The following is a 14,876-nucleotide window of genomic DNA, read 5'->3' as shown; positions in this document are numbered from 1 at the left end:
TTTTTGAACATATTCCTAAAAAATTTAAATACGGTGGTAAATTTCTTGAAGTTATTAATTTTCCTGTGGTAATATTTGTATCGTCTCATTTAAGAAAATTGTGATTTGTAAACCACCTGGCAGCTAAAAGTGAATCTCAGCACCCCTGAATAGGATTGCCACCCATCCTGTAAAATACGGAGTCGTTACATATTTGGCTGTTAAATGTCTCTGAATTTTGTTTGTGAATGTATGTAAATAAGCAGTTAGATTTAGAAAACGTACAAACAAATATCTTCTCATGGGTCTTAGCCCTGCTGGGGGCCGAGCACCCCTAAAGGTCAAATCCTAGACTCGCCCCTGAGCGCCATCATCTAATTGGAGAGAATTTCTGACTTGGTGCAGTTTTGTTTCCTTAACTGCGCCATATCAGCTCATCTCCTCCTGCTCATCACACTGAGGCGATTTCTTTGTGAAGAACATATAAGAGCTAACTAGTAATAACATCTTGCTTTTCTAATTACACTTTTAAAACATGACAGAAATGTTGTTAAATATATATATATATATATATATATATATATATATTATATATATATATATATATATATATATATATATATATATATATTCCTGATTCAGGAGACATGAGTTTGCTGATTCCTCTCCGGACATTTCTGTGCAGGTGGTAAGGGTCAAGGGTCAGTCCCATGTTGTAAAGGCATATATATCTTAAAGCAAAATTAAACAGTAGGTTTGGTCCATGGTTAATTTCTTCCCTAATCAGATGCATAGCATGTTGTAGCATACATGGTTGGTGTATTCACCATTGATGCACTTTGTCTATACTTTGTCTCTGCACTGCTCAGAGCAAAACACAAGGAGATAAGCTGGCCAGTTATTGGCTGGAGTCTTATCCAGCCTAACCCCGCTGGTATCACTTATCTTAACCACTGAATAACAGCTGACTTACCACATATTCCAGTTTTCTTAACCTGGCACTTTGAAAAGTATTTATATTTCTCTAAAGACGTCCAGGCTCCCTCTTCAAGAACCAAAGGAAGAGTTAACAAATGAATGACCTCCTGGAGTGTCTTGTGAACACCAGCCGATAGTGTGTCAGGTATTTTCTTACTTTTTTTTTTAGATATTTCCAACAAAATAATTCTGTCAAAAGGTGAATCATTTGGAGTTAAGTTTCGCCAAAAATCCACTAACATTGAATCACAAACAGGCATCCAGAGGGATCTGCAACTAGAAGAAAATGTTGGCCTAAAAGGTGTTTGCGATATGTGAGGAAATTTTAAATACACAATATGTACCTCCAAAGGAGAAGAAATAATAAAAACATCTCTGCTAGAAATGGTTTTCTTTTTGTAACAACAACTGGAATTTTTTTTAAAAACACATTTTTGTAGGGGAGATTTCTTCTGTACACTTAAAACAACATCACGTAATTCTCCACAATGTGTCTATTTATCTCACAGTAAAAATTAACACACTGGGGCAACAATCTGAGTTAAGAGCTCCAGATCAACCCACCAGGCTTCCCCTGCAGCTTTTTTGGGGGGGCAGGAGGGATACTGTTCATGAGCCACAGTGGTTACGGAATTGAACACCAAGTGCTTCCATCTGAAATATTAAATCTACAATATGGTGCATCTGCAGGAAGAAAGCGGTCTCTTTGATCTGGGGAGTGTAATAGTATCTGTTGTTGGATTTATAATAAAGATTCTTAGATTACTTTTTATTGACCCCAATTCCAGGACCTATGTTTACGTCATGCAATGATAAATAACAGACAAAATAGTCCTGATCAGCAGTGGTGTTGAGATTTATTTGAAATAATGAGATGTTGGTTTAAAACATACATCCTGCAGCATAAAAAAATACTTTAATTTTTATTTTTTCAAGTTTTGTTTTCACTTTCATGACTTCCAATCAGTAAGTGGATGCCACAGATATTATGAATATTGCTATTCTCTGCCCACAAATTTAATTCATCTAGTAATTTATGACCTTCCTTTTGATAAAGAAAGTATATATTATTTATCTATATTATATTATCTCCCTTATGACGTTTACATCTTAACATAAAGTCATCAAAACCTTTATCTTTTACCTTCCACATTCTTTCACTACACAGCTAATAAAATTTATAATAAAATCTGACACCAATACAATATTACAACATAGCACCCACCTAATGCATTGTAGTGCATTTTTTGTTATTATTATGCCTTGCAGCTCAAAGATCCTGGGGTCTTTCTTGTTTTGTGTTCACAGGTTCTTCCTGTGCATCTGTGGGTTCTTTCTGGGAACCCACAGTTCTGCTAAGTGAATTGATCTCTCTAATATGCTCTTAGATGAGAATGTGTGTGTGCATGCATGGTTGTTCACCCAATGACCACTGGAGATAGACATCAACCCTCTGCAACTCTGCATCTTGCATTGTTTGCAGATTGGTTTTATGGAATTAAAAGTATTAAGAAAAAGTAAATAGTATTTAGCATACCATCTTATATTTACTATGCAAGAGATGCAACATCATAAATCAAATATTGGGAATTAAAGGGAGCAAAAGGTAAGACAAACTATTTTTTCTGAACAGGTTTGATGTTGCATTTTCTGAGTTTTACTCACTAAAATTATTTTTAACGAGGTATTAACAGGGAATGAAACGTTCAAGATTTTTTGCAATAAAGATTTTGCCTAATTCCAGAAAATCTTAAAATGTAGAAAGGTTGAAGAAAATATATGATTACTTAAAAAAGGCTTTAATTTTAGCAACAAAAATATACCATCCTGCGTTAAACTTCAAAACACATGTTAAATACATTTAACTAAAGTTATTATTAATGGCACCGACTTTTATAATCTGAGAAAATAAATCAAAGGGCTTCATCAAAGTTATCTCTGTTACCATGAACTTTGGGTTTGTAATAAATGGTTATGAAAACTATTATATAACTTTTCAAAAAACTGTCTTTATTACAACAGAGTTAGAACACAGCCAGCATAAAAAACAAAGTCTTCACCCAGTTATGGTTACAAAACAGTATGACCTACGTGTGACCTTGCAGTACTAATTGCAGATATGTAGAGGAAAAAACATTCAGAAATTAAATTTTTTAGAGAAACAAAAAATTATTGGAAAAGGAAAACCTCCTGAAAACACTAACAATGATGCTATAAGGAGCCACAGTTGGTGCAGTTATCTGTATGAACCACTGTTTTTCATGACCAAAGAAAATAATCCAACATCTGTTCATCTTTCTGTGTGTCTGCTCTGTCTTCGCAAGACAGAGCAGACACACACATATACACACACATATATATATATATATATATATATAGATATATATATCTATATATATATATATATATAGATATATATATCTATATATATATGTTTTATCTTTGGCTAGTTTTAGAAAAAAGCAAATAGATAAATACATATGAATAGCTCCTCATCTAAGGTTGTGTTTAGTCACTTTCAAGGGCTGGGATTGAAGATAAAATTTTAATTCTATTTTTATTTATAAAAATCTGAAAATTGATTCAAAACAAATGAAATTTAGTAATTGTGAACATTTATTATCTATGTGGAACTGTTGCTTCCACACTAATGGCTATTTAATACTAATCCTTTTCCTGAAGGATATCCTGAGTCACTTCTGAATGCTGATGTTAAAAATTTCTTATGGTCACCTTAGACGGCCTTCAACCATGATTATATCACACGAGTTTAGTGTTCCTGATAGCACATGTCCAATAAAACACTAAATAAATTATCTTGGATTGCATAACAATTATGATGGTGCCATACAAATAATTATGCCAAAAAGGAGGAGATTTTTCCTTTATAAATCTGTACAATCAGAGAAAATCCTCACTGCATCCTTTTTGGGTCACAATGGAGAAGCTATTGTGGCTGGGCTGTTTGCACTTTCTGTGCATCCTTGGAAGTCAAGGTAGGGGGGTGAAAAGACAGGATGACTTTATGCTTCTTGCAGGCCCCCTGGCACAACCTGAGCTGAGAACCTTCAGCAATGGGGAACAAGTTGCCTTTGACTGCAGTCATCCCATACCAGCCAACTCCAAACTGTATTTTGAGTACCTCTGGAGCAAAGGGGTGACACACTTCAAAGTCCCGCTGTCTTGGGTCCAGCTCCTTCCAACAGGCCTCGCAAGCGAACCCCAACCAGGTGTAGTTAGCTGCTATCAGACCCTCCTGAAGCAGCTGCTGGAGGAAGGGCTGCAGCCACTCGTCATCCTTCATGGGTCAGATGTTCCAGAGACTTTCGGGTCCAGGTATGGTGGCTGGGAAAGTCAGTGGCTGCTAGAGATGTTTCAGCAGTATGCCGAGTTCGCTCTGAAGGAGTTTGGGCCACTGGCACAGTCATGGGTGACATTTAGTGACCTGAGTGAGGTTTTGCATGAGGGCCAGGCTGCAGGTGACCACCATCTGCAAAACATCCTCCAGCTGAACAAGAAGATTTACCAGTTTTACCATCACAACTTCCCTGGAATTGGTGAGTTATTTTATGTCAAAAAGGTATATATTATACAATTATATTGACATAAAGGTCATAGTAAGAACTGATTGAAAAAAAATCAGAGTAATTGTTGCATCTTAGTGCAAAACTGAGTTTTTTACATGCATTTCCTCTATGCTTCTGTATTTTTACAGGGAGACGTCTGTCAATTGGGCTGAAAGGAAAAGATGAAACTGCACTTTCCCAACTTAAAGTTTCAACAACTGTAAGTTGTGTTTTCAAATGTTATTGTATGTACTCAGATGCTCATATGTTTAGAATATGTTCAGATGCTCATAAAATAAAAACTAGAAAAAACAATAACTTGAATTTGAAATACTACAAAAGTAAAAAGACCCATATTCCTATATCATTTATAATTGATGTGATTATTTCTTGTTCACTAGGTTAGTTCTTAAAATTGACCTCAGCAACTATTTTCATAAACTTTAGCTTAATAAGATTTCTTTTTCAAAATAAGATATCACTATTTCCTATATCTCTTTCATAAACAAAGTAAATGTTTTTACCTCTCAGAAGAGCCAATGTCAGATATTTGTAAGATAATTATCCCACAGAAACAGGAGAGTAATTATGTCTGTGGCATATTAGAGAGTGTTTCAGAAAGCGTTTCCAGTACCAGTCTAATATGTGAACAGTAAAAGAAAAGAATATATTCATATTGGTTAGGTACTTTCAGCTTTTCTCTTAACTAAAAATTTGAAAGACATTAAAAACATTTCCTTTCTGGCTAAGCTAGTTACATGTTTACCATTCATTGTTGATACTTAAGCAACAAGCTCAGCAAAGGTACATATAAAAAAAACAGCAAAGAAAAACATAATAATGAAAGACATAATGAGTTATTTTGCTTTAATCAGCTCATTTTCTAATTTCACATAGCAGATGTCTGTTCTCCAATTAAAATGTTACCAAAGGAAAAAAAAAAAGTATTTATTAGCTTTGTAGCAGTTTGATTTGGGGTGTTTATGTTGAGTTAAACTGCTGTACTGCTGAGCAACTGCTAAGCTGACTGCCAACCTATCATCTCCCCACTTCCCTCGTTGATAATTACCACTGGCTCCTGCTCCTTACAGCTGGATTTCTTGTCAGTTGACATGGATTACAGCTGCACTTCGTCTGCAAATTTTGCACAAGAGCTGAAGAACCTCCAGGTAAACTACATTTTTAAAAATGTTTTAAATATCGAGTAAATTACATCCTCATACATATTATGTTATGCTGTAGATTTCTATTGGAAACCTGCCAATCCTGATACAAAGGCTGACAGTTCACGATTGTTCATACAATGAACAAGAGCCTCTTCAAAACTTGATGAATGGTAAGTGTTGTTACATGTATATGTATATTTAATATACATACACATATAGAAAATATAACTATTGTATAATGCTTTCTTTAGTTTGTAAATCATTACCGTTACCATAATAAGCAGGGCTTTGTATCAATTCCACCTTAATTCCAAGTCATAAATAAAACACACAAACATGTTGCTTGAGCTTAGACACCATTAGTATAAAAACTGTTAAAATGTTCTTCTGAACATTTTAAACATTCTTTTTTTTGTGTGTGCAAATAAAATTGCACCTAATTCATAAAGTGAACATTGTTTTTGAAAATATGTCTATATTGTTTGGTCAGCTGTGTGTCCAATTCTCACATACAAAATGTAATATTTGACTAAGACTTGGGAGGAGTTAATGAAATTAGAGTTTATATATTATGCAAGTTTTCCACTGATTAGCACTTGGCTAAAGATGATTATCATAAAGCTAGAGAACTTGTTCTGGAAAGGATCACCCACTATAAATGAAACTGATTTCTTGAATGGACTAAAAAGTGTATGATTAGTAGAAAAACTTATCCTCAAATATCACAGTAAAGTAAATTGATGTGTAGATTTATTTTTGATTTACTTTATATGCATCATAAACTTTCATGAAATGGTCATTGTCTTTCAAACAGTCTTACACAGTCATGATCTGAATATCATTGCATGCGACATGAAGGATGTGTTGGTCCAGCAGGAGATGCATGGTACTGGAGTAAGGTGAGAAAGCTTGATTATGTAAACCAAGTATAGACGAATTGAGCGGATTTTCATTACAATTTATACTTGATCTTATCATTTTTTTAAAGTGGTGGGGAACATTTCAAAAGAAAGACAAGATTGAGTAACAGTTATCAGAAGATTGTGCATGAGTCTGCAGCCAAAAGCACCGAAGACGGAGATGTCACCACTAAAGCATTCCCTGCCGGCTTTCAATGGGCAACATCCTCAGAGTCTTTCAAGGTTGAAGGTGCATGGGCAGCAGAGGGGAAAGGCGAGACCATCTGGGATCGTTTTGGTCATGAAAACCAAGCCTTTAATAATCATACTGCTGACACAGCTGCTGACAGCTACAGAAAGGTCGATATAGATGTCTACCTGCTGCGAGGTCTTGGAGTCAACACCTACCAGTTCTCCATTTCCTGGGCCCGTATATTCCCCTCAGGTCTCAAAGACAGCCTGAATGAAGAAGGAGCTCTCTATTATGACAATCTGATCAATGCTCTTATTGAATCTGGCATACAGCCTGTTGCCACTCTCTACCATTGGGATCTGCCTCAGGCTCTCCAAGACAAAGGTGGATGGACCAACCCTTCCATCATTGCAGCTTACAAGGACTATGCAACCTTCTGCTTCAATAGATATGGAGACAGGGTCAAGAGCTGGAACACATTCAGTAGTCCCTGGGTGGTGAGCCATGCTGGATATGGCACAGGTGTGCATGCTCCAGGAATAAAAGACTATGTGACTGCTTCTTATCAGGTAAACATAGCGGTATCCCCACATCAAAACCTTTTAAACATGTCTAAAGTTTGTTTAGAATATAACCCTTCACTTTTTAATTCTTATTTCTACAGGTTACTCATAATATACTGAAATCCCATGCTGAAGCCTGGCATGTCTACAATGACAATTACAGAAAGACACAGGGAGGGAAAGTGGGCATTGCATTAAACTCTGACTGGGCAGAGGCTGCTGATGCTACCAAACCTGAAGATAAGGCAGCTGCAACACGCTACCTGGAGTTTATGCTAGGCTGGTTTGCCCATCCAATCTTCATAGATGGGGATTATTCTGCAGTTCTCAAAGCTCAGATTGCAAACAAAGCAAAAGAGTGTCCCTCATCTGTGCCAGCAGTGCTTCCAACTTTCACTGATGAAGAGAAGGCAAGGATCAAGGGAACGTCTGACTTTTTTGGTTTAAATCATTATACCTCCCGTTTAGTTAGCAGCAGTGCAGGTGGGTGCATCCCTGGCCCTGCAGGAGTTGGAGACTTCCAGGCAAAAGTGGATCCTTCATGGCCTGCTACAGCATCAGACTGGATCTACTCCATGCCCACAGGGCTACGGTTACTTCTGAATTACATCAAATCAGAATATCTAACATATAACAATGTTCCCATTTACATAACTGGGAATGGCATGCCAACAGATGACAGTGGAGACACCCTGAATGATGTTAGCAGAATAGAGTACATGAGGGGTTACATCAGTGCAGCCCTAAATGGTTAGTGCTTGTAATTTCTGTTTTATCTGGCACATTTTTACTAGAAAGAGACAAATCATAACTTTTTTATGTTGTCTTCTTTTGCAGCTATTGAAGTCGATAAAGTGGACGTGCAGCGATTCACGGTGCAATCACTTATGGATGGATTTGAGGGAAATAAAGGGTACAGTGAAAGATTTGGACTTCACCAGGTTAATTTTGTAGATGGCTACAGACCAAGAACACCAAGACAATCAGCATATTTCTTTGCTCAGATCATCGAGCAAAATGGTTTTGTTTCACGTAAACAAGATCATTTTGAAGGTGTGAAAATATCACCATCTCGCCGTTCCACCCCACTGCCACCCTCAGAGGTCCCATCAGCGTCAAAAGCTGTCTGGGAAAAATTTACGCCACAGAAAAAGTTTGACAGGCAAATGTATCACTATGGCAAATTCTCACAAGACTTCTTATGGGGCGTCTCATCATCAGCTTACCAGATTGAGGGAGGATATAACCAGGATGGGAAAGGACCCAGTGTATGGGATGTAGTCAGTAATAACCCAGGTAGTGAAATTCCTGAAGATGTGAATGGAAACATTGCCTGTGACAGTTACAATAAACTTGAAGAAGACCTTTACATGCTGCAAGCTATGAAAGTGAAATCATACAGATTTTCACTGTCATGGTCCAGAATCTTCCCCGATGGTAGACGTGCATCCCTGAACCAAAAGGGTGTTGACTATTACAACAGACTTATTAACGGCCTCTTGGCCAGAAAAATCACCCCACTGGTCACAATTTATCACTGGGACCTCCCACAAGCTCTACAAGACATTGGTGGCTGGCAAAATGTGGAGATGATTAACATTTTCAATGATTATTCTGACTTCTGCTTTGCCACTTTTGGCGACAGAGTAAAATTCTGGATGACCATGAATGACCCTCAAGGACTTGCATGGCTAGGATATGGAACTGGACGAATTCCTCCAAAAATTAGGGAGCCAGGAACAGCACCATACCAAGTTGGACATAACTTGATTAAAGCTCACGCTACAGCCTACCATACATATAATGATAAATATCGTGCTTCTCAGGGAGGTATGGTTTCCATTGCCCTTAATGCTGAATGGGTTGAACCTAAAGACATCAATGTTCCTCGTGATCTTGTTGCTGCTGACCGTGCAATGCAGTTCAACGTGGGTTGGTTTGCCCATCCAATCTTCAAGAATGGAGACTATCCAGAGGCCATGAAAGCCCAAGTTTTGGTCAAAAGTGAACTCCAACGTCTTAAACAGTCAAGACTCCCTTCTTTCACAGAGGAGGAAAAGAACTTTATCAAAGGAACTGCTGACATGTTCTGTGTGAATCACTACACCACCAGGCTAGTAACCCATGTTACAGGTGCTTTTTCTCCAGCATCTTATCTAAGTGATTGGGACTATGTAGAAGAAGAAATAATTGATCAACCCACCACACCAATAGGATTCACAAGAGCTGTATCATTTGGCATGAGAAGGCTTCTCAACTGGATCAAGGAAGAATATGGAGATCCAGATATTTACATTACTGAAAATTCAGTTGCCACTCCAAGGGAATGGGCGTTTGATGAAATCGACAGAGTCTTCCTTTACAAAACTTATATTGATGAGGCTCTTAAAGGTACAGTAATAAATATCAACAATGTTTGTTGTATATTCCAATGTCTTGATCGTTTACAATTAATTTCTGACTGTTTTAATTTTTTTCTTAACAGCCTATGAACTCGATGGAGTCAAGGTGAAAGGCTATTCAACATATCTCATGGATTCTTTCCAGTACATTTTTGGCTACCTCTTTGGGTTTGGTCTGCACCATGTAGACTTCAATAATCCAAACCGACCAAGAACACCCAAGTTTTCGGCTCATTACTACTACAACGTCATGAGGGACAATGGTTTCCCAATGCCAGAAGATGAAAAGATGATATATGGAAAATTCAAAGAGGGTTTCATTTGGAGTAGTGCAACCGCATCATACCAGGTAAAAATGCTTACATGACAAATATCCAAATATCTTTGTCACTTATTGTCAAGTCAATCTAAGTTCAGATACAGTGAAGTCCCCCAAAACAGCAGTTTGTATGCAACTGGTTTCAGCAAGATGTTTCCTCATTGTAGCATTTTTTTGAGAATAAGCAATTTATAATATTTGACAGGATTGTCACAATTCCAGTATTACACTCCAGGATTCCTGCTTTGGACTATCGATAAATACGGATATTAAGAGCAGATACAACATCAAACTTTCTTGCTTTTAAATTGGAATTATTATTTACCGAAAAGAAATTCAAAATTATGTCAAGTTTTACATTGAAAATGGTACACAGCATATTTTATCAGCTAAAACTGAGGTCAGCACTATTTACTGATTCACTATGTGTGTAATGTCCAAAGGGTGCAACTTTAGACCATTACTGAAGATCTGAGATTCATAAAAATGTACATGCTGATGTCTAAATCCCTGGTTTCAAGTGGCAACTGAATCCATTTGCAACTTCATTTTCAATACCTAGAAACCCTCAGTGTTTTTTGTTTTTTTTATCTCAGTCATTGCAACAGTTATTGGAAATAACTATTTTTTTTAATACTTTATGGTATTAAGAACATTTTACTCTAAAATAATGGTTGAAATTTAAAACATATAAATGAGTTAGATTTCCAAATTTCTTCATTGATTGTTCCCAAGGTCTCTGGAAAAATCATTCTCAAAAATCCAGCAACAAGAAATTAGACATATTCTCTGTTCTGATTTTCTTCTTTCCAGATTGAAGGGGCCTGGAGAGACGATGGAAAAGGTCTCAGCATCTGGGACAAGTTTACACACACTCCTGGAAAAATACCTGAGCATGACACTGGGGACATTGCTTGTAACAGTTACAATAAGATGGAAGACGACATTGCTGCGCTAAAGAAAGTCAAGGTGTCTCACTATCGCTTCTCCATATCCTGGCCAAGGGTGCTGCCTGATGGTACTACCAAAAATGTCAATCAGGCTGGTCTAGATTATTATCAGAAACTTCTGGATTCCCTTATTGCCGCAAACATTCAGCCTCAAGTAAGTATTTCTCAAAAATAATCATTAAGATAAAGTGTATTTCCTTTTTTACCAACAGTTTTTCTTTTGGATCAGGTCACTTTGTACCACTGGGATCTCCCACAAGCTCTACAGGACATTGGAGGTTGGGAAAATGAGACCATCATTCAAAGATTCAAGGAATATGCAGATTTCCTCTTTCAGCATCTTGGTCCCAAAGTGAAACTTTGGATCACTTTGAACGAGCCATTCGTAATAACTGTATTAGGCCATGTCCAAGGTGCACATGCCCCAGGTATGTATGGTATTCTTAACTGGAATTACACTTCATTTTCAGAGAGTTAGAAGTCAGAATTATGGATTTTTCTCAATGCAGAACTCCTAAGGAAGAAAATAGCATTTACTGGAAATACAATTTCATAGAAAAATCTTCATCACATTTTTTAAAATGTTTTTTTCAGGTTCAAATGACAGACCAGATACTCTTCCATACATTGTGGGCCACAACATAATCAGAGCCCATGCAGAGGCCTGGCATGTCTACAATGACAAATACAGAGCCTCACAGGGAGGACTGATCTCCATCACTGTGAACTCAGACTGGGCAGAACCCAGAAACCCCTACAAGCAAGAGGACTATGAAGCTGCACGAAATGTGGTTGAGGTATATATTGTCCTGTGATTGTAAAACACAAAACCTTGTGTGGTGTTGTAGTTGCTGATTGTTGTGTGTCAAACTCTGTCCACAGTTTTATCTTGGCTGGTGGGTCCATCCAATTTTTAATGGTGACTACAGCCCACTGGTGAAGAAATCTGTTCTAGAACAAAGTCTTGCAGGTGGTTTGACAAAATCCAGGTAAGATCCTTTATTATACTTAATTCTTTGCAGTCTGTGCAGGTTCTTCTTAATTTCATTTGCAACTTATTACCTCCACTGACATTTCATGTACTACAATTTCTTCTTGAATTTTTATTCTCTAGGCTGCCCGAGTTTACTCCTGAGGAAATTAAGCGAATTAATGGCACATATGATTATTTTGGATTAAACCATTACTGCAGTGTCTTGGCATTCCCTGTAGACTATGGATCTCATCAGCACTTTGAGGCAGACAGGTAAGGCGGTTAATGTTCTCAAAAAGCAATTTAAAACCGACTTTTATATTTCTCCTAAATATTCTTGTAAAAAGTATTCATGTTTTTAATTTAAACTCTAAATGATATAATTATTCACTTGTCACAGGGGTGTGGTGGTTATTAGTGATCGGACCTGGTTGGAAACAGGTTCTGTCTGGCTGAGGATGACACCATTTGGTCTTCGAAGATTGTTGAAATTCATCAAGGACAATTACAGAAATCCTCCGATTATCATCACTGAGAACGGTGTCTCTGAAAATGGGCCAGTTGATCTGAATGACGTTCACAGGAAATACTATTATGAAAAGTACATCAACCAAGTGCTGAAAGGTATTAAAACAACTTTATATATTAGAAAACGTACAGAAATTAATATGTCCGACCAACTTGTGTGCTCTGATAAATGTTATTTTTTTTACAGCTTATTTGCTTGACGACGTCAATATTGTTGGCTACACTGCTTGGTCTCTGCTGGACAACCTGGAATGGGCTGTTGGATATACAGAGAGATTTGGACTTTTCTATGTCAATCGCACAGACCCTGATCTGCCTCGAACCCCCAAAGCCTCTGTGTCCTATTACTCCTCCATCATCAGCTGCAACGGGTTTCCTGACCCAACAACTGGACCTCATGAGTGTTGGAACTCTAACCCGACACTTGCTGATCCCTAAACCCAAAGGTAGGGGTTAGGGTTAGGGTTTCCAAAGACTGAAACACAGATTCAGTGTTTGGAAAGTAAACTGATTGAGATGTTCTGATTTCAGATCAGATCAAAAATTCTCTTGTCAAAATACTTAGTTGGACATATCTACCTTGAATTGAGATCAACTTTACTGATCAATTTATACCCAGCGGTAGAAGTATGCAACTTTACTATCACAAGCTAGCTGAAAAGCTAGCTTATCAAATAATCTGTCTTAAGAGTTTCCGAATGCAATGTTAATCATGCAAAATTGTGTTACGTTTATAATTATTAATAAAGGTGTCTATTATTGTTCCCTGCAGGAATAAAAGAGGCAATTCCTGGAATCAACAATGTGAACTTCCTGGATGTGAGCATCTCTTCTGAAGATGCTGCAACCGGACTTAACACAACATTTACTTTGCTGATTGTAGCACCTGCTTGAACAATTTATGTGTCTGTTGGATCGTTTCTTGTAAAAAAAAAAGATGTTCCAAAAGAAAATTGTAGAGTTAATTGAGGGAACAAGGGAAATTCTGATAAATCAAATATGTATGATTCCCATTTTTAAATTTAAAAGGCTGAATTTTGCAAAAACACAGAATTTTGAATTTTTCAACACTTAATGTTATAGTTGTGCTATATTTAAAATAATATAATTTATCTTTACAAATAAAGGTGCAAATAACTTATTGCTTACTGGGAAGTCAAGATGACTGGACCCATTTTTCCCCATGTGCACTATTTGTGGTATTTAAAGTATTTTTGTGCTTCTTTATGATGATTATTTTTATGTGTGAAAAATGTTGAGCCAACTGAAGTAAATTACTGGTGAAGCCCAGACCAATTGTGTGTAAAACTCTAGATTATTTCTGCCTATTATATTGGCAGAATGTTTTGCATAATTTGTGACTTATGGAATTTTTATCACCATATAAAAAAAACACTGATCAAGTCACTGTCATACTAACTTATTGTAACATCAAGATTATCTTTGTGAGACAAACTGGAAACACAACATGAAAGCCAATATCTGATTTCTGCTACTTGTCCTACAAAGCTTCTGTTTAATAAACTTATTGCAAAGAACCACGCTGTTCCTGTTTCGATTTTGTACACAATCTGTTCCCCTCCAATTATATTACTCTTTAATTTCTTTTAGGATAATGTCTGACTTTATGCAGTTTTGTTTCTTTTTTATTGCTCCATATCAGTTTGTCTCCCCCTGCTCCTCATACCTGCTTTCTTTGTGAACAACTCATAAGCTAATAGTACTGTAAAATAACTAATCCCACTGCTTCAATCTGTCATTTTTAATACAAACCACTGACTAAGTTCCATTTCAATTACCTGGATAACTATCATTTCAAATTGAAGGATTGTAAGATGTAAATCCAGCAGATGGCAGCAAATACAACTAGATTAGATGGCTGCCACTTGCTGTAAACTAAAGCCTCAAGAATTAGCAACTCCCTTGATGGTTTTCTTCACTTTTAGGTCCCAGATTGTGGCTTAATGCTTTATCTGTGTTCCTGGAATATCTCTAGATAGTATTTAGTATTTAGAAAGTAATTGTCTTAAAGATGAACACTCCTGCTACACAAGTGTTTTGGTTATCTTCCAAACACAGGTAAAAGGGATAACAGAGTGTTTGGAGCAACAGCACAGAAACAACCCAAGAAGTTTCTGACTTAAGGTGGAAGGCATGCATCAACTAAACTGAAGCTGTTTCTTATTAACAAATATTTAGTTGCTTAAATAGCTATTAACAAATACTGCCATTGGCTATCTTTCAAATTGAAAACCTGAAACTCGTCCATTGGCCACACTGTAGTAACCCTCAGTTAACATTTTAATAAGCATCTAGCAGCAGCACATTTTAGGTTCTTCAGACAACATTGGGATATTGTT

At 36.9% G+C, this 14,876-nt stretch overlaps 1 pseudogene; it reads left to right on the top strand.

The window, feature by feature from the left end:
- Nucleotides 1–3,890: 3,890 nt before the first annotated feature.
- Nucleotides 3,891–14,054, top strand: LOC129374494 (lactase/phlorizin hydrolase-like; annotated as a pseudogene).
- Nucleotides 14,055–14,876: the final 822 nt, after the last annotated feature.

This window comes from Poeciliopsis prolifica, unplaced genomic scaffold (assembly GCF_027474105.1).
Source record: "Poeciliopsis prolifica strain line A6 unplaced genomic scaffold, Auburn_PproV2 SCAFFOLD036, whole genome shotgun sequence".
NCBI lineage: Eukaryota > Metazoa > Chordata > Actinopteri > Cyprinodontiformes > Poeciliidae > Poeciliopsis > Poeciliopsis prolifica.
The sequence above is the reverse complement of the archived record's forward strand: the minus strand, read 5'-3'. Positions and strand labels throughout refer to the sequence as shown.